The sequence below is a fragment of the Cryptomeria japonica genome, chromosome 6, assembly GCF_030272615.1.
Source record: "Cryptomeria japonica chromosome 6, Sugi_1.0, whole genome shotgun sequence".
In the NCBI taxonomy this organism is placed as follows: domain Eukaryota; kingdom Viridiplantae; phylum Streptophyta; class Pinopsida; order Cupressales; family Cupressaceae; genus Cryptomeria; species Cryptomeria japonica.
This window is the reverse complement of record NC_081410.1, coordinates 362,999,105-363,018,571: the sequence shown is the minus strand read 5'-3', so window position 1 is coordinate 363,018,571 and position 19,467 is coordinate 362,999,105.

Sequence of the window (19,467 nt, the reverse complement as noted above, 5' to 3'; positions counted from 1 at the left end):
GAGGAGAAAGAAGTATACTCAATCTCAATAACGTTAGAGGTATGAGAAGGCAAATGATTAGTAAAAAATTTAAGATTTTGATTAGGAGGAGCTACTGATTTACTTCCCTTATCATTCACACCTGTCAAAGATATACTATTGTTATCAATCAAATCTTGAATCTTACTTTTCAATGCGAAACATTTCTCAGTATCATGACCAAGTTGACGATGAAATTGACAAAATGAATTGCTATCAAAATAAGGGGATGCAAGTTTAGAAGGATCAACTTGTTTTATAGGAGGAAATTCGATAACATTTGTGTGCAACAACTGAGACATAATACTATGTAAAGATTCATTCAGAGGAGTAAATTGTCTTTCTCTTTTGAAAAAATTAGAAATAGAAGGCACACCTACTATAGCATTCACATTGTTGTTTTTGATTGTATCATTGAACTTGATGAAGCCTTTTGTTGGTTTTAACTTCACAAATGCTTGTTGAACATTCTCCCCTTTATCACTCAGAGCCATAGGAGTGGAGTGCTCTATTTGACTCATAGCCAGTTGATAATTGTGGAGTATTGCACACAACTGCGGAAAGGAAGTAAACTTGGGCAAAAGAAGCTTTTCCCTAATATATTTTTGCAAATTAAAAATAAAAATTATTTGAACATCATTATCAGGTACAAAAAAAGAAATTTGAGCACACAAATTCTTATATCTACCATTGAAATCAGTCACTTTTTCTTTAACACCTTGTTTACAATGCATTAAATCAGTCAAAGTGATTTTAGGACCAATGTTATTTTGAAATTGTTGGATGAAATAATTTTCTAATTGTTGAAAAGAAGTGATGGAATAAGAAGCCAAAGAGCAATACCATTGTAAAGCCTTATCTCTTAATGTTCTTGTAAACAGTTTTGCAAGCAATCTTTGATCATAGGAAAAATCAATACACAAGGTTTGAAATGCTTTGACATGCATAAGAGGATCACCTTTTCCATTATAGAGTTCCAATTGAGGGTCCTCCACATGCTTAGGTGGCACGAATTTAACAATATCAAGAGAAAGTGGGCTCTCAACATCAAAGGTAGGCACACTAAACATGGATTGACTCATAGAAGCAATTTGTTGTTGTAAGGAAGACACGGTTTGAGCAAGATTGTTAATGGTTGCTTCAGTAGAAGAATTAATGTTAGACATGGTTGATTGAGAAGGTGGTGTGATGTGGTTGAAGGAAGGCATGGATTGGGAATAAGGTGGTGGGACATTATGATAAGTAGGCATAGGTGATGATTGTGTAGGAAACGGGGCACTTAAAGGAGGAACAAAATTGTTGAATGAATTTCCCCCTTGTGTCACATTGATTGGTCGAGGGATAATAGGAATAATTATGGAATGCATAGGTAAAGATGGAGGATTAAATGAAGAAGAGGGATTGCCCCCATGACCAATGGTTGTAGGAATGACATTTTGAGTTGATGTAGTCATTATGTTTGAAGTGAAAGTAGGAATACCAGCCATTGAAGTGGTCAAAGGAATAGAAGAATTGATCTGATTTGAAGGTTTTGAGTAAACTAAGTTCTCATCACAACTCTTCATGGGCATGACATTAGAATCAACAATATGAGAAATGCCATACAATATATCAATTCCATTATTATCACTTTGAATCATGTGTTTAAGGCCTTCAATTAATGTAGGAGCTTCCCTATTAGGGTATTCTTGGGACATCGATTGTTGAAAGTTATCAAATTGATTGTCCAATTTTGAAAGTTGATCTATGGAAACTCTAGTCAAAGGCTCTTCGTGTTCATCATGGGATTCATCAATTGGATAAATGGGCTCATGATTAGGATGGGAAAACTTAGCATTATCCTCATTAAAGAAGTCACCCAAATTAGGCTCCATGTCCTTAGTAATTAAACCTTGGGAGGCCTTAATTCTAATGCTTTATCTAACGGGGATATTGTAGGTAGGACTAATAGTGGTAAAACTCATGCACTAGAGGGAAAATTGAAATTTTGAATTTTGAACAAAGCTTACAAAATTGAGTAATGCAAAATTTAAGAAAATAACGATTAAACAATTTGCACTTTGTTGGAGGAAGATAATGACACAATTTCCCAAAATAAATCAAAGGAAATTAGAATTTTAAAATTAAGGCCAAGGGGATGCCACTTAATTTTAAAAAAAAAACAGAATTTTTAAAATCAAGGCAGATTATAATTAACCTCTTAATTTTAAAAAATTAAAGTTGAGGATTGTGGCGGGAATGCACATGGTTTGACCAACTGTTTTCAAAATTTTCAAGGATGTATATTACAATTATTTTAAAGCTAACCCCAAAAAATTGGCAAATTTTATGATTTCTAGATAGGCGAAAATAAGGTTCAAATGTGAAAATAGGACCCTATTAGGGTTTTGAAGAAAAAAAGGAATTGGACTACAAATTTGAAAAGGGTTAACTTAAGGGGAGGGACACCTTGGAAAATGTTTTACAAATCTGAATTTGAATGAAATTGATTGAAATTTGTATAAAATCCAATTAATTTTATACTCCAGATTCAAGGGGGGGGAATGAAATTTGTATAAACACTTTTCACGCATTACATTAGAAGAGGGGGGGGAATGCACCAGATTCAACCTCCAGAGAAGGAGATTGAATTCTGAGTGATATAAGAATGGTAAGTTAATCCCCTCTTCTAGAATGAGATTTGAATTAATTGAATTGTGTACTTATGACCAAGTGAAAAAGTGACAAAGATCTAATTATAACTTGAGATAGAAGCATAGGATGAAGTTGTGCACCTGGATCTGGCAATAATATGTCGAGACGAAGCCGCCCTACGAATTTGAGAAAAAGTTGCGTGGACCGTGGCGAAAGTGTACACAATCTTCCGAAAAATCTGCGAAATGAAAAGGGTTTTTCTATCTTTGCAAATGGAGTCCAAATCCGAAAGTACACCTGTGCACCTGTAACCTACACACAGAAAAGAGAAGAAAAGGGGTTGGGATTGAAGGTTTGACTTCAGGTCAAACCCTAGTTTTGGAATTAACCAAATGATGAAAGAAAGTACTTGCAAGTGAATGTAAATGAAAGCTTGAACAGTAAATCACCTCAATGGAGGTTGTGATAGAAATATTGATAGAAATGTTGATAGAATTGCTTGTATGAAGTTGAATGTTGGAATGAATCTCCTCTTCAATGGTTGAATCTTTGACTTGAATGCAACACCTAGCCTTGAAAGGAGACTTGAGATGCTCAATGTTTGAAAGGGATGCTTGAATGCTTGAATGCTTTTGAATGCTTGATCTCATGCCCAGCTTCTCTCTTATTGAACTTCTCTGCTTGTTGAACTTTTGCAAATGAGAGGGCAAAAGCAACTTATATACTTGTCAATATGGTTATTGAACTGATTTTCTGTCACAGGTCGATACTGGGGGAGTTTTCCCACTCAATGCACAACCTCCAATGCAAAATTAGAAAGGGTCCTACCCCAAAATAGGGCAGGGACAGGGGCATCACGCCCCTGTCCTGCCTTTTTTTCCAGGATAGGATGTAGTTCATGTTAGGAACCGGGAAGGACACCTGAGAGGGGGGGGTGAATTAGTTGTCAATAAATTATAACCCAAAACCAATTATTTCAACTTAAAACTCAGTGTCGGTAAAACAGCTTAACAGTTATAGCAATACCGGTACAACTTAATGATGAAACTGAAAGCAAAAAACATTCACAACACATGACATAGAGATTTTGACATGGAAACCTTGTAAGGGGAAAAACCATGGTGGGAAACCTTACCCACAATTAGATGATACTACTATAGATAGCAAGTGAATATAATAATGGGGTCTGCACATGCAGAAAGGCCAACTGCCTAGAGCTCACTGCTCAATCACAATAGTCACACTAACTACAATTGGATGGTTACATCCAATAACAATGTACTGCTTCAATATAGCATCTACAATGTTGGATTCAGTATCGGTCTAAGCTCTGACCATGAGTGCCAAACACCTTCATAACCTTTCCTTCAACCTTCAGATAATATCTGCGTGATTCGCACAAGGATCTGCTTATTTTTTCTCTTCACAATGATCTTCAATATTCACACACACTCACACATACACTCATACATCTTACAATTATTTATATAAAACCTAAGACCTCATGATTAGGTCGGCTCCCAAAAGATATTACATTTACAAAATAAGTCATGATGCAATACAATATGTCAGCCTCAACACATTTACACATTATCCAATCAGTAAACCATTTCCAAAACGTGTCGTGTTGATCTAGAACATGATATCCTGAATTGGTTCATTACTTAGACCTATCTACCGGTAAAGGCAAATATGTGAACCCGATCAAACCAATAAGAAAAACACCAAATGTAAACATCCAACCCATGTCTTCGACATAACCAAATGAACTCCCGATGATAACAAGTCATCATCAACTTCCTGAGTTATTAGTGAAACATATAAGCTGCCTGTGAAACATATATCGGTGACTGTGCATAAGCCAATATCCATACCGGGACCACAATGTGACAGTTCAACAACAAACCAATATAACCAGAGTGACAAATCAATAATGTAGACCTCCAGAAAGATAAGTGTTGACAGCAATGACAAAACCAATGCAACACATGACGAAGTCATCCATAATACCAACAATCTCCCCCTTTGGCATTGATGGCAATACTAGATGGAAAAAGATCTAAGTGCCAAAAACAAAATGCCAACTACCAACAATCTCCCAAAATAGATCAATACAAAGTTTTGTACCAGAAATAGAAACAATATAACCAAAACCAAAATACATCTCTGCAAGTACAATGTTTTTCCATAGACATCTCTCGCCCTTTGACATCAAATGCCAAAGTAGTCAAGACTCAAAATCAGAACATAACATACAGCTAACTACTCCCCCTGAGCAATAGCTCTCCTTCATCAAAACCGGAAAAAGATTTTTCTGTTAGTTCCTGTCGGTTTGATGCCAATCTTCATCATTCAAGTCTTTGTCGGTGGGGTGATTACCCCAAGCTTCTCTCTGAGATATTCAAACAAATGTTTCCTTAGACAAAGGCTTTGTAAAAATATCTGTAATTTTCTCTTTAGTATTCACATAAACCAATCTCACTTCATTTGCTTCAACATTTTCTTTCATAAAATTATACTTAATAGAAACATGCTTTGTTTTAGAGTGAAATATTGGATTCTTTGATATATTTATTACTACTGAATTATCACAGTAAATAATTACCGGTTCTTTGCATTTTACCTTGATATCCTTCAACATTTGCTTGATCCATAATACCTGAGTGCAATTAGTTGTTGATGCAACATATTTTGCTTCTATTGTAGATAATGGTGTACAAGTATGCTTCTTGTTGATCCATGAAATTAATCTTCTGCCAAGAAAGAATGCACCGCAAGTGGTACTCTTTATGTCATCCATATCTCCTGCCCAATTTGCATCTATATATGCACATAACTCAAAATTGTCATCCTTAGGATACCATAAACCAAGATTTGTTGTGCCTTGTAGGTACCAGAAAATCCTTTTTACTGCACTTTCATGATTTTCCTTAGGATTGCTTTGAAATCTTGAAACAATACACATTGCATTCATTATATCAAGTCTGGTTTGTGTCAAATACAATAACCCTCCAATCATAGATTTGTACCTTGTCAGATTTATAGGAGCTGAATCATCCTTTAATGTCAATTTATCAGTTGTAGTCATAAGAGTGCTTACCGGTTTGGAGTTTTCCATTCCAAATTTCTTCAAGATTTCCTTCAAGTATTTTGTTTGACATATGAATATACCTTTATCTGTTTGAGAAATCTGCAAACCTAGAAATTTTTGTATCTCTCCAATCATGGACATTTCAAATTCTTCCAGCATCTTGTTAGCAAAGTCTTTACATAACCCTTCTCCTCCAACAATGGTATCATCCACAAATACTTCAATAACCAAAATGTCATCATTGGTGATTTTGTAATACAAATTACTATCAGCATTACCTTTTGTGTATCCAAGCTTTAGAAGATATTTATCCAGTCTAGCATACCAAGCTCTAGGAGCTTGCTTCAATCCATATAAAGCTTTCCTTAACCTGCAAACCATATCCTTATCATCTGTTAATGAAAATCCATCAGATTGTTCAATGTAAACTTCTTCTTCAAGATCTCCATTCAAAAATTCACATTTTACATCCATCTGATAAACTTTATAGTTTTTGTGAGCTACAAATGCAAGAAATAGTCTTACTACTTCAATTCTGGCTACCGGTGCAAAGGTTTCATTATAATCAATTCCTTCTTTCTGAGAAAAACCTTTACAAACTAATCTTGCTTTGTTTCTGATTACTTCACCATCTTCATTAAGTTTATTTCTAAATACCCATTTAGTTCCAATTACATTTTTGTCTTTAGGTCGGGGAACTAATGTCTAAGTATTATTCTTTTCAATCTATTCTAATTCATCTTCCATTGCTTTTATCCAATGTTTATCTTGACATGCTCCAACAACTGATGTTGGTTCAACTTGAGAAATTAAACATACCTCTTCATTTGCCAATCTTCCTCTTGTCATAACACCTTGATTTTTATTTCCAATTATCTGATTTTCTGAATGATTCAATCTTACATACCTGGGTTTATTATGATTTCCACTTACAGGCTGCTATTCTTCAATCACAGTTGAGTTTTCTGATGATGTCGGTGTGAATAGTTCTTCATTCTGTTCCGATGCAATTTGTGCCAGTTCATTTATAATCATTTCTACTGTCAGTTCAGAATCTACAGATCTTGATTCTCCTCTAAAATGTTCATCTATCTTCACATTAGTACTTTCAATGATTTTCTGCAATCTTTTATTATAACATCTATATGTCTTGCTTCTAGTTGAATAACCAAGAAATATTCTTTCATCACTTCTAGGATCAAATTTGCCAATAGACTCATCTCTCCTAATATAACATTTGTTTCCAAATATTCTAAAATATTTAAGAGTACGAATATGACCAAACCATAGTTCATAAGGGGTCTTGTCGGTTTCACCTTTGATGTGAACTATGTTGAAAGTATAAACCGTTGTACTCATTGCTTCTCTCCAGTACATATGAGGTAGATTTTCTCCCATCATCATGGTTCTTATTGCATTCAGTATAGTTTTGTTCTTCCTTTCCACAACTCCATTCTGCTGGGGTGTCTGAGGTGCTGATAGTTGTCTTTTGATTCCATTCTCTTCACAGTATGCATTGAATTCCCTAGATGTAAATTCTCCTCCTTGATCAGATCTCAAACATTTATTTTTCTTACCAGTTTCATTCTCTACCATTGCCTTGTATATCTTGAATCTCCCAAAAACTTATGATTTCTCCCTGAGAAAAGTAACCCAACACATTCTAGAATAATCATCAATTATTATCATAAAGTATCTATCACCCTGAAGACTCCTTGTTCTTGCTGGACTACATAAGTCAGTATGAATTAAATCAAGAATACTATTGGATTTCCCATTAAATGCTCTTAAATATTGTTCTAACTTTCTTTCCCATTTGACATTCCTTACATACTAGATTATGAGGTTTCAGAATCTTAGGTAAATCCCTTACTGCCTTGGTTGAACTAATCTTTACAATGCAATCAAAATTCACATGACAGAGTCTTTTATGCCATAACCAACTTTCATCAATCTGAGCAATCAAACATGTCTTATCACTGGTATTCAAATGAAAGATATTACCTTTAGTCTGATTACCGGTTGCAATCTCCGATCTAGATCTGTTCATGATTTTGCATTTTCCATTCTTGAATTGTAGTTAAAATCCTTTTTCCACTAACTGACCAACACTCAAAAGATTATGCTTTAAACCTTCAACATAATAAACATTATCAGTATTGTGCTTACCATCCAAAGATATAGTGCCTTTTCCTTTGATTAAACAATCTTTGTCATCTCCAAATCTTACTATACCTCCATGACATTCCCAAAATGATAAGAATTTGCTTTTATCACCAGTCATATGATGTGAGCAACCACTATCAATGATCCATTCATCCTTTTCTTCAATTTTTGTTGCTAATGCCTGCTCTACCGGTATGACAATAGGTGACAATTGATCTTCTTTTATTGAAACAAATGCCCATCTACTATTTGTTGGATCTTCATCAGAGTCATCTGTAACACCTTCATCTGCATAGTAACATGACTTATCTCTATTTTTCCTAAATTTGTATCTCTGATATTCAGGGTTAGGCTTATATGTCCTCTTTGCCTCCTCTCTTAGTCTTGAATGTCTATCAGGACACCTAGACTCCATATGACCAACTTTATTGCAATTAAAACATTTGAAAGGTGCTTTACCTTCATACTTACTTCCTGCTAGACCTTTAGGCATCTTCCTTGCAAATAGTGCTTCAAGTTCTTCAATTTCTTTATTTTCTCTTCTGATATCTTCAAGTTCTTTTGCATAAAGTGCTTTCCAATCAGATTTGTTAGATCATAATGATGATGTTGATGCTTTGAAGGCTATATCAGTCTTGACTGTAGCAACAGGACCAAATTCTTCAAGCTTAAATGTTGAAAGTTTTCCAACCAAAGTATCTCTAGATATTAATGTATTAGGCATTGTTCTCAACTCATTAATAGTTGTGACTTTCATTTTGTAAGCCGGTGGAAAAGCTCTTAAAACTTTAAAAATAATTTCATCTTCACTTAAAGATCCTCCACAACATTGTATTCCTAAAACAATTTCATTAACTCTTTCCATAAATGCATAAATTCTTTCATCCTCTTCCATTTTTAAATTTTCATACCTGACCCGATAACATTCCAATTTTGTAATTTTGACAAGGGAATCTCCTTCATTCAATGTTTCTTGTTTATCCCAAATAGATTTTGCAGTAGATCTTTCTGATAATCTCATGATTTGCTGATCCGATAATGCGGTTAGAAGTGCTTCTCTTCCTTTGTAATAATTCTCCAAGTCTTTAGCCAAGGTCAATGGATTAGGGTTATTCGGAGTAGGAGAAACATACCCATTCTTTGTAACATCTCGTATATCTCTTCCAATGCAGTTTAAATGTGTTTCCATTCTGATCTTCCATATACCATAGTTAGTTCCATCAAGTTTGGGATTGTCCTTCCTAAAGATATTTGCTACCATAGGATCTCCTCAAGCTATTAGGCTTCTGCAAAAAGAGGACTAGGCTCTGATACCAATTGTTAGGAACTGAGAAGGACAACTTAGAGGGGGGGTGAATCAGTTGTCAATAAATTATAACCCAAAACCAATTATTTCAACTTAAAACTCAGTGTTGATAAAACATATTAATAGTTATAACAATACCAGTACAACTTAATGCATGAAATTGAAAGCAAAAAACATCCACAACACATGACACAAATATTTTGATGTGGAAACCTTGTAAGGGGAAAAACCATGGTGGGAAACCTTACCCACAATCAGATGATACTACTACAGAAAGTAAGTGAATACAATAATGGAGTCTGCACATGCAGAAAGGCCAACCACCTAGAGCTCATTGCTCAATCACAAAATAGGAGTCACACTAACTACAATTGGATGGTTAAATCCAATAACAATGTACTGCTTCAATATAGCATCTACAATGCTGGATTCAGTACCAGTTTAAGCTCTGACCATGAGTGCCAAACACCTTCATAACCTTTCCTTCAACCTTCAAATAATATCTGCATGATTCACGCAAGGATCTGCTTATTTTCGTTCTTCACAATGATCTTCAATATTCGCACACACTCACACATACACTCATACATCTTACGATTATTTATACAAAACCTAAGACCTCATGATTAGGTCAGCTCCCTAAAGATATTATATTTACAAAATAAGTCATGATGCAATACAATATATCGGCCTCAATACATTTACACATTATCCAATCAATAATAAACCATTTCCAAAACGTGTCGTGTTGATCTGGAACATGATATCTTGTACCGGTCCATAACCTAGACCTATCTACCGGTAAAGAAAAATATGTGAACTCGATCAGACCAATAAGAAAAACACCAAATGTAAACATCCAATCCATGTCTTCGACATAACCAAATGATCTCCTGATGATAACAAGTCATCATCAACTTCCTAAGCTTCTAGTGAAACATATAAGTTGTGGTGAAACATATACCGGTGACTGTACATAAGCCAATATCCATACTGGGACCACAATGTGTTGATTCAACAACAAACCAATATAACCAGAGTGCCAAATCCACAATGTAGACCTCTAGAAAGATAAGTGTTGACATCAATGACAAAACCAATGCAACACATGACGAAGTCATCCATAATACCAACAGTTCGAGAAGTGTAGAGGGCAAGAAAGATGCAGTTTTCAGGTGCCGAGAAAGTCTCTAGTCTCTTATTAGGCCTAGGGATTTGATTAGCATGTGTGAGGACCCTAATGTGTTCAAAAATTGCAAGGGTCGCAATTTTATGACGCTACATAATTACGTAATTCTTTAATTATTTGATTAAACTAATTATTTCTTCTGGTCATCACAGTCAACATTTCTAATTATTCAATTTTTATTCTCAAATTAATTTAATCAGTTAATCCTCTTCTACATATTAATTAAATATTAATTATTTAATTAATTGTGACATTTTCCTCAGTTAAATAAACTTTATTATTTAATTAAATTTCATTTCTAATGTTTGAATAATTTCATTTAAATTATTTAAATTAATTAATTATTCTTCTAATTCCCCAAATTCTAATTCTAATTAATTTCATCTAATTTCTTTTCACTTTTTCCCCAAATTCGAATTTCATATCATTTCAATTAATTTCATTTCTTCTAAATTAACATTTCACCAAATGTGAATTTTAGTTAATTTCATGTGCATTTCAGCATTCAGAAGTCCAAATTCAAATCCAAATTGAAAATGAGAATTAAATTCAATTTCAAAATCCTATAGCACATGTTGAAATCAAACTAATTGATCAAATCAGTTAACTAGTTAGTTAGCTCAGTTAACTCTTCAATCACCCATTTTCACTCAAACTCATCTTTTTATGTCTAATCAATCAATTTAGTCTTCTAATCTATCTAGAATTAGTCATCTCTTAATCAATTTAGTTAACTAACTAATCTATTCAGTCCACTAGCCAATCTATTTAGTTGACTCCCCAATCAAATGAGTTAACAAATCAATCAACTCTATTAACAAATCAATCTATTGAGTTCACTAATCAATCAATTTTTGTTATCTATCAATCAACACTTGAGTTCAAATTCTCACCCCTTCTATGTTGAAAATCTATAAATTCAGTCTCTTTTCTCATTTTCAAGCTAGATCACAGTCTTCAAAATAGTTGCTAATCTATGCAGGAAATCCCAATGCAATACCTGAGAGCCATCAAAAAGCGACTTGGAGAAGAACAATGGAAGCAAAATCTGGAATAGGGAGTTTCTTAATTTAGTTTAATTTCTTCCATTTCCATTAAGATTTATTATTTTCATTGCACATGTTTGTATGTTTTGATTAGATATATCCGTGGGCATATTTTTCTCTAATCAATATTCAACACATTTTCAAGCATGGAAACACACACCATGATGACACATGATTGTCCTAACCTTTACATTGACTGTCCTAGTTTGATAGTGTACACTAAATCATTGCACTTTACAAGTTTATGAAGGGTTGAGTGTTGAGTTTAAAATTCAGAGGGGTAGAAGGGAGAATTGCCATCTTCACCACTTGTATCTGGAAGGTATCTAAACAAATATAGGCCCTTTTAAGCATGACTGTCTCAGGCCTATGTGACTACCACAAAGGGACAACATTGCAGCAGTGAGACTTCTTTTGTACTTTAGGTGGTTGGGAGGGTAGAGAGAGAGCCTTGTCTAGGCATGTTGGGAGTATTTGAAAGTGTGTCTCAAATCAAGAGTATTGTGTTTACATAAAGACTATCCAAATGATGTGTTTAAGACCATTGGAATGAGCCTAGGCAACCGGGTGTCATGAAGATTTGAAGGGTGGATGTAGGAGTTGAACCTTGTGAGTTTGTTCAAGGAAAGGAGTATGAGACTATGTGAATGATAACCCTTAGGTTGGTGGATGATTTGTGAGTTTGAGAGTCCTTAGTAAGGAAAGGTGTTGATAAATTGTGAGTAAGAACACCTAAATAAAGGAACGCACCTACTAGATAGGTGAGTTAGGATAGGTTGTCCCTTAATTAGTGAGTTTATGTGTGGATGCTCTACATCACAATTGATTTTGGTTTGTAGTATTCTAAGAATGATGAATTTACTTTAAGTGCTTTTACAGATGCTGATTGGGCAGGTGATGTTTGGGTAAGAAGTTGGTCTCTTAGGAAAGTAAGAAGCATAATGCTATTTCTTTATCTACTGCAAAAGCTGAATACATTGTTGCTGCTAGCAATTGTACTCAGGTAATTTGGATGAAGTAGATGTTTAAGGATATATGAGTTATTTATGATGAGCCTATTGTTATATACTATGATAATTTAAGTGTTATCAATATTTCAAAGAATCTAGTGTTGCATTCCAAAACAAAGCATATATCAATTGAGTTTCATTTCTTGAGAGAGAAGGTGAATGAGAAATAAGTCAGACTGGAGTATGTATCTACAAAGGAACAGATTGGAGACATCTTTTCGAAGAATTTTCCTAAAGATGCTTTTGAGTATCTTAGAGAGAAGTTAGGGGTGATTGTCCCTCTTGATAAAAACTAAGATGCATAGATTTGCATCAATTCGGTGAGCTTCACAGAGATATCTAGTGATCCAGATTGATGAGTGATGCTGCTACTCAGGGGGAGTAGTTAGTGTTGGTGTTCAATGGTTTAGATGTATAGATTTGTGGGGAGAGAATCCTAATTCCCGAGACTTTATCATTGATGTCAAAGGGGGAGAGATGCATGTGAAAAACCCTGAAGCATTTTGGGGTAGGAAATCAGAGATTTGTGATTTGATTTATTTTTTAAAGGGGGAGTTGATCCTTGTTATTTTAAGGGAGATTATCATGAGTTGATTTATTTTATTTGCATTGAGTGTTTTCCATATTCATATATTTCCATCAATTCCAAAGGGGGATATTGTTGGATGTTGCTGAGAAGTTTTTTGAAATGATGTGTTGTCATTGATGTCAACATATTCTTCTATGTATTCCAATGTTGCAGTCAATTTAAATGAGTTGGTTTAGCCTATGTGGTGTAGATGAGATGATGTCGTTTAAAGGGTTTTTGGTATGTTATCTATAGATGGTTCATTCACATTTACAGAGGTATGCCTGATGTATTGATTGAATTTTGAGGTCCGGTATTGAAGATGTTATTCAATTGTTTGTTTTATTTTGTATTATGGTTTGTGCTCCATATTGCTCTAGAATTATAATATTTTTAGTTGTGGATGTGTGGGATATATTCTAGATGTTGATGTATGACCACGGTTTGATTGGTTCATGATTTGGAAATCCACAAGTGAATCTTTCAAGTTGACTTTTATTTATGTTGGTTTTCTTGAGCTCCGATAGAGAGAAAATGATGATTCTAATAATCCGAGTTGTTGTGGTTGTTGTGGTGCAATTCATGTTGCTTGTGAATGTTTCTACATCATGTTATATGTGTATTGGTGGTTTTCATTGATCATTTTCTTGATATGGTGATGTTCTTCATGTTATGCAACATTCTTGGTGATTGTAGTGTGTTGCGGATGATTGAGGTGTAATTGTTGGAGGTGTTGCATGTTTGTGGTACTAATTTGAGTCTAGACTATATCTTGGCTGACATTTTTCTGGTCCGCATATATTGGTGTAGCATGTGAGGTTATTATTTTGTTGTTTGTATTAAGGGTTTGGCCGACCTTGAAATAGAGGTTGATGACTTGTATAGATGAATGCAATAATCATTGAGAGATATCATGCTATGTGTGAATATTGTATCAATTATTCAGTAGCAGGGAAGTTATGTGGAGTTATACAAAGAAGTGTGCTAGAAAAAAGATTTGACAGTGAGCTTAACCAAAACTGTACTCAGGCATATGGAGATGATATTTTCACAGTTCATATAATTTGAATTATTGTTTGAATGCTTTTGTAAGTCATTGAGACTTACTGTAAAGTAGTGAGCCTTCCCTAAGGGTTGTAGCCCTTCTAGGTTTCTTGTTTTGAGTAGTGAGTCCTAGGCAGTGTGCATGAACACATGTGCATTCCCCATTGTAATATTTCATTTACTCCTAACAAGGTATTATCTCATTGTGGGTAGGTTCCCATTGTGGTTTTTCCCTTAATCGAGTTTTCCATGTCAAAAATCTTGGTGTTATGTGTGTTATTGATATGGTGCTATTTCATGTTTTAACTATTAATTATCAAATCCGATTAGTGGTTTAGGTTGTTGTAAGTTTTTGTGAAAACTGATTCAACCCCCCCCCCCCCCCTCTCAGTTTGTTGCATTGTTGACAAAATCCACAACCTATTGTATGCTTTCATGTTTTTAATGTGTGTCAAATACTTTGTATTGTCCATCCTTTCTATTTGTTTGCTCTTTCATGGACTATTGTAGGCTTTATTTCCTACACACAACCTCATTGGTTGTATACCATTTGCAAATACCTAATCTGTATTGTCTACTTCTCATGTGCTTGGGATTATCCTGGTAGAAATACCGATTCAAACGCTACCCTTCTTCGAACCCTTTTGATGTAGGCTTTGAACACGTGTGGGGGTCTATATACCCAGGGTTGTACCATCATAAAATTGTGACCCTTGCAATTTTGACCGCATTTTAGGCCCTCACCTTTGTGACTACATTCCCTTACTCAATTGGGACCCCTGTCTACATCATCATTTCAAATCTTATCCTCTTTCGGCCCCTGTATCACCTTGAGGCCCTATCCAGGCCCCAAAATAGGGTAGGACGGGGGCATGGCACCCCTGTCCTCCCTCTTAAGGTGGCCCTAAGATGGGTCCATTTGACCCTTGGACCTAATTTGCTTCTCGGGGACTTAAATCTCTCTTATGTCAACCTTCGGTGAGATGAATTAATCCTCTGAGGAAAGTATAAAAGGGGATCTAGTCCTCTCATTTGCATAAGCAAAAATTAAGCAGAAAGAAGCGAAGTTGATCATAAGAAAGCACAGGCAAAAATATACATCATCAACCGTTCAAGTGTTCAAGTCTTAAAACATCTCCTTCTTCATGTGTCTTCTTCATTCATCCATTGGAGAAATATTACAACATTCATTTGCAAGCATATGTGTGTGTTAGGGTTTTGTCATGTTACATGCCATTTCATGAAAAACTTGTGATTACATTCAAGAAGCAAGACAATCATCATCAACAAATTGTAGATCTACAAGGTATACATTTCCATCATTTACATTTAAACATTTGCAATTACTTTCTTTCAAGGTTGATTCCTCAACTGGGGTCTGACTGAGGCAAAACCCTATCCACAACCCTTCTTCCCTTAATTTTTATGTGTAGGTTGTAGGTGCACAGCTATAATTGCAAGTTTGGGCTTCATTTGTAGAGACGAAAAAACCCTTTTCATTTCGTGGATTTTTCGAAGGACCGTGTAAACTTTCAACACGGTCCCGACAAATTTTTTCCAAATTTGCAGAGCAGATCCGTATCAGTCTAAATATCTCATATCCAAAGTTACAACGCGATCCCGAACCGGTAGCTCCTCATTTCACCCAGTTTATCTATGTTTTCTGCATAGTCAACAAGTCAACTCTTCTACTTACAAAAGAGGGCAAATTACATTCCAACAATTGCAATCCACTTGGAATTCACATCCTTATTCCCCTTGGATTTGGATCTAGTGGATTCCACCCCTCTTTTGAATGTAAAGTATCTCCTAAGTGAAAATCATCCTAGTGATTTCCTTTCTCTCTTCTAGATGGGGAATCACTAGGGTTCAATTTTCCACTTTACATTTTGGTGAACCCGATGTACTTACATCTTAATTCTAATTTCTTATTATTAGATCTGAATAATTCCAATTTGACTTTCAAATTTTATTTCCAAGTTTGATCTTTTTGCAAAATTTAGAGTTTAATTGCATAAAAACCCTAATTTTTCATTTTGAGGAAATTAAGTTTGTGAAGTATAGCATTTTGGTTGCTTGTTTCAGATCTGATTTCTATTTCAAAATTGCAATTCAAATCTATCTTTTCATTCTAAAAATTAAGTGGTTAAATAGTAAAACCCTAATTTTTAAGAATCCCCTATTTCGACCTTTGACTGCTAATTTGACCTATCTAGACATCTCCAAATCAGCAGTTTTTTTGGATTATGCAATAAAAATATAATTTCTATAATCCCTGAAAAAAATTTCAAAAAGTTGGTCGGACCAGGTACACTTTGCACATGGTACCTAGCTTTTTTCTCAAAATTTCGGGAGTCGGAATTGACTGTATTTTTCAGCTTAAATCTGGGAAATTGGCTAATTTTATCAATTTTAAAACCTCTTAAGGTCGAAAACAAATTCAAAATTGAATGTTTGATTTTCTTGCAATTTACAAAAAATCTAGATTTGAAATTGAATTTGTGCAAAACTTGGATCTTACTTCAATTTTCAGATTTATCATTGTTGTCAGACTTGTCTTCTTGCCTAAAATCCAAATTTTCAATTTCCCTCCTTTTCCCAAAATTCAAAATTTCAAAATTCAGTGATTATGTACTAAAACCCAAATTTTCAAATTTAATTGGATTTTATGCAAATTTCAATCAATCTCAACCAATTTTAGTCTTCTAAATATTATTTAAGGTGGCCTTATTCATTAGGTTTGACCTTTTTCAAAATTACAATTCAATTACTTGTCTTTTTCAAAACCCTAATAGGCTCTTATTTCAACATTTGGACCTTAATTTCACATATCTAGAGATCGTAAAATCAATCATTTTTGGGGGGTTAGCTCTCAAATCATCGTAGCTTTCATCCTTGAAAATTTCTGAAAAAGTTGGGAGGACCGTGTGCACTTTCAACACGATCCCTGGTTTTTTTCTGGAAATTTTGGGAGACTATTATGACTATATTTAATTTCTTAAATCTAAAAAATTGGTTGATTTTGTCGAATTTTGAGCTCTGAAAATTTTTCGAAAAAGTTGGAAGGACCAAGTGCACTTTCAAACTGGTCCTTCTCTTTTTTCCCGAAATTTCGGGAGACTATTATGACTGTATTTAATTGCTTAAATCTTGAAAATTGGTTGATTTTGTCTATTTTTGATCCCTCTAAAATAAAAAACAATCTCCACTTTCAACATTTCAATTTTCAAGATATCGTTTAAAATTAAGTGGTTAATTAAGAACAACCCTAATTTTAAATTTCAAAATTTCAGTTCAACAACTTTCAATTTTTAAAATTAAGAGGTTTTTCAATAGGCCCTAATTTTAATCTCTTTTGGATAATTTTAAATTAAGAGGTTATTTTTTTACATAATCCTAATTTTAACTTTCAATTTCCTAGGAGGTTTCATTATTATTCTTTCAATCAATTTGTTCATTTAATTAAATAATCATTTTTCCTAGAATTTTTAATTATTCAATTATTTTGCAAGTTTCAAATTTCACAATTTCAAATTTGCCATTCAAATTCTATTTTCTCTCCTTTATTCAATTTTTCTATGCATGTATGGGGTGAATATTATCATGGTTAAGTGACATATGAGTTTCTTGTTTGATCATAAATGCATATGGAGTTCTTATCTTATTTTGGCTAATTCAATTTCAAGTTACATTAAAGATGTTCCCTTTCATGCATATGATGATAATTTAGTTCTCCCTTTCATTCATAGCTATGATTTACCCTCTCCCAAAATTGATCTCATTAATGAGGGTACATTAGTGCAAAAAGGGAATATGGACACTTCTTTCAAAGATCTCCCTCCTAAAGATGAATCTTTAGAGAATTGTGTTCCTTCTTCACCTAAAAAGTACCTCCCTCATAAGGATTATTTGGTGCAAGAGGATGATATTATGGCTATGTATCCTAGTGATATCATACCTTCTTTTCATGATCTTCCCTCTAAAGATGAAGCATTAATTACATATGATAGTCATTTTCCTAATGAGTGTCTTGAACATAAAGATACCTTAGAACAAGAGGATGATATTATTTCTCATCATAATTCTCTCTCTCCCAAAAATCAAGAGCCTAACAAAAATCAAATCAATTCCATTCATGTTCCTAGGAAACCAAAAATTCTTCTTGATTATTATGATGTGCCTTACACATATACAAATGAGGTAGTTGCTAAGAATATAAGTGAAGCATCATATGCTTTCTTAGTTCCTACAATCCTCTCTTCAATTCACTCAAATACACCCTCTCCTACCAAAGAAGTTCCTAAAGAAAAACTCTTAGAGGATGATTGAGGGTCCTTAGATTTCACTCCTACCTTTTCTAGAAAGTCTAAGATATCGGAATTTCATATTCCAAATTTTTCTCTTAACACAAATCTTGAAATTGATTGGGCCTCTTTAAACTTCAATCCAATTCGCCCTAAGAGTGAACCCTCTTTTGAACATACACATCGATGCAATGGAAAAATGCTTGAATGTGAGCAACAAAGTCATGAGAAATCACACTTTCCTTTGTCAACAACTTCTTATCCATTGTCTTGTAAATCCACACCTTCTCATTCTAATTTTGAGTTACAACAAGAAAATGTGTTGACCAATCTTCTAAATTCCAAATTAATATCTCCTCTTTGTCCTAAACAAAGAAGAAAACATAAAAAACATTCTCAAACTTCTTTTTTTAAATATCATCAAACCCATGGACATTCTAATAATGAGTGTCAAGATTTGAAAACACAAATACATTACATTGATTCAGTCATGTTAAAAATAACATCTGACAATGAATGGCATATTCATCATGATATTTTTAAAATAACATTCAAGTTCCTATTATGTTGCTCCTCACTATGTGACATAGTTAGCCTACCTATTGGGGGCTCCTTGTCATTCATGGTGGTACAATTTCAGGTGCAATCATACTTAGTGAGAAACATAGTAGTCTATTTATTATTGCTTCTATGCTTGGGGGGCAAGAATATTCCTTTTCCTCTTTCTAAGGTTTCATTATTTTCTTTATGGAGTACATTATTCATAAACTTGATGTCCTTTCTTGTATGGAGTTTTCCTTCATGTGAGTGCATGTCTATTCCGTGAGTGGGATCTTCTCCTTGCTTGAAACGGTACGTCTATTATGAACAATATCTCCTCAGAGCACTTTTGCGAATCTTCTTCTTTCTATCTCTTTGCAAACTACCTCTTCTATTGTGTTATTCATAACTTGATGTCCTTTTTTAAATGGAGTTATCCTTCAGGCGAGCGCATGTATGTTCCTTGGTTAGGATGTATTCCTTGCTTGAAATGGTACATCTCTTATGAGTAGTCTCTTTCTAGAAGTTTTGTAATTATTCTCATTGTCCTA